Source organism: Chinchilla lanigera, unplaced genomic scaffold (genome assembly GCF_000276665.1).
Source record: "Chinchilla lanigera isolate Chin_1 unplaced genomic scaffold, ChiLan1.0 scaffold00016, whole genome shotgun sequence".
Taxonomy (NCBI): Eukaryota; Metazoa; Chordata; class Mammalia; order Rodentia; family Chinchillidae; genus Chinchilla; species Chinchilla lanigera.
The window spans coordinates 31,570,818-31,573,253 of NW_004955417.1; the positions used below are offsets into that span (position 1 = coordinate 31,570,818).

Below are 2,436 nucleotides of genomic sequence, written 5' to 3' on the forward strand. Positions count from 1 at the left end.
TCAACAAATGGGATCTCCTCCTACTGAAAAGTTTCTAAAGAAATCAACAAATGGGATCTCCTCCTACTGAAAAGTTTCTAAAGAAATCACCAGCAAAGTAAAAAGAAAACCCACAAACTGGGAAAAAATTTTAGCTGATTGTCCCTCAGACAAAGGGCTTCTATGTAGAACATATAAAGAATTAAAAAATATCAGCTACCCCCAATTCAAAGACCCAATCCAAAAATGGGCAGCTGAGATGAATACACACTTCTCAAATAAAGAAATACAAATGGCAAATAAATACATAAGAAAATATTCAACATCACTAGTCATTTGAGAAATGCAAATTAAAGCAACACTGAGATTTCATCTCACCCCAGTAAGAATGGCTAGCATTAAGAAATCAACCAACAACAAATGCTGGGGAGGCTGTGGAGGAATAGGAACTCTTCTCTACTACTGGTGGGAATGCAGACTGGTGAAACCACTGTGGAAATCAGTTTGGAGATTCCTCAGCAAACTTGTTCTACAGGTCCCATTCAACCCAGCTATTCCCTTCCTGGGTATTTTCTCAGAAGATCTAAAAACATCTTATCACAGCAATATACATGCACCTATGTTCATAGGAGTGCAATTTCTAATTGCTAAATTATGGAAGCAACACAAATGTCCATCCACTAAGGAATGGATAAAAAAAATCATGATACTTTTATATAATGGAATATTACTCAGCTATAAAGAAAAATAAACTCTAGGCTTTTATAGGTAAATAGTCACAACTAGAGACCATACTCATAAGTGAAGTAAATCAGACCTGCACGTGCAAACACCACACTGTCTCACTAGTGTAAAACCTAAAAGAGTGACTAAAAACTAGGAGGTATGATAGATATTGTGAAGCAAGACGAAAATGCTCAAAGGTAAAGGGCAACTGGGATGTGGGAAAACAGAAGGAGTAGAAGGAGAAATTTGGTATGTATGTATATACAGGACACTTAACATAGCTGAACTACTGTCTTCTATTTCTTTGCTGAAAGAAACAGTTAATGATTCCTTGTTTGATCAATATTGCATGTCTCTATTTGTCTTCCGGAAAAACCACTTTGAAGTTATCAATATGTAATAGAACAAGCATTGTTAATTTCCTATCACTTTGTTTGTAATTCTGTATTGTTTGCATGGTCCTTTTGCTATTTTGTAAATGGTTGTCTGTTTGTTAAAGTTTTCCCTCTTTTATTTTTAAAATAAATTAAAAAACTAAAACTAAAAATAAATATATATATATATATATTGATTAGGTGACCTCACTAGAGGTAAAAAAAAGACTTATTGATCTTAATTTTGCTAAGACTTCTCCTTCGCTAATGCTATTATATTGGACTCATTCTCAGATGTTGGCAGCACACAACAATTCTTTATTGTCACACTAACAATCTGACCTCAAGAAAGACCCCTCCGTTGTAGGTGTGGATTTCACCACCATCGCCATCTCCTCCTCTCACTTTCCTCGTCTTCCCATTTGCTCCTCCTTGCACAGAAAACTTCAGAGCTCACATGTCAGACTTTACTCCTACTACAATGTTCCTTTAACATACAGTCCACCTCAATCAGCATTTCAAGTCTTAAAACAGTACTTACATTCAAGGACTACAGCAATTATTTGAGATGCTACAACTCTACTTTTCGACTCCTACCAAACCACATGTCCATGTAGATGCCCCAGTCTAGTGATTTTCACACTGCGTGTAAGAGACAGCTCCTTCAGAAAGTAGTACTTAGCAGGAACACTTTCTCCCGTTGCTAAAAGATTAACATCCGCCCCACTTCTCTCAGCCTGCTAAACTGTACGGGAAGGCCTCACCTAAGTGGTCTCGCTTGGTGGTGGAGGTGCCACCTACATCATTAGGATGATAAATGCTTTGCACTGCTGCGTAGGTAACACAGGAGTTCATTACACGGTTGGCAAGCACGCTACCAAAGGCACTCATCGCCAACGATATTGAACACGACTTTTTGTTTCGATTTTGCTTTTATTTATTTATTTATTTAGGTCGTGTTGTTGCTGCTGTTTGTCTGTCTAGGCAGCCCAGGGTGGACTCCAGCTCCCAGCAAACCTCCTGCCTCAGCCTCCTGAGTGCTGGACTCACAGGCGCGCACCAGCACGCCCGGCAGTCCCTTCTCTCTGTTCTCACGGCCTTACTTATCACCTGTCCTTAGCTCGGCAATGTGGGCGCACGCCGCAGTTCCGGCAGTTTACTCTCAGCGCAGACCAGCGTCAGCCCGAGGAGCTCACGCGCGGCTCTGAGAACCGTGCTCCAGACCCTCGTCGAACCCAGGCACTCCAGGTCTTCCGCAGCGACGCCGCGGCCCCCGCAGCCCGCCCCCCGCCGCAAGCGGACCGGCCTCCCACGCTCCCACCGCCCCAGGGAGGTGCACGGGCCGAGGGACACGGCG

General features: G+C 42.2%; 1 protein-coding gene across 1 annotated transcript in view; it reads right to left on the reverse strand.

Annotated features, from left to right (window-relative positions):
* LOC102006031 (zinc finger protein 14-like) overlaps positions 1–2,183 on the reverse strand; it is a 16,217-nt gene extending 14,034 nt beyond the window's left edge. Inside the window, exon 1 of the mRNA XM_013512775.1 lies at positions 1,621–2,183. The gene's annotated coding sequence lies outside the window, so the exon portion shown is untranslated. The remainder of the gene's footprint in view (positions 1–1,620) is intronic.
* Between the last annotated feature and the right edge of the window lie 253 nt (positions 2,184–2,436).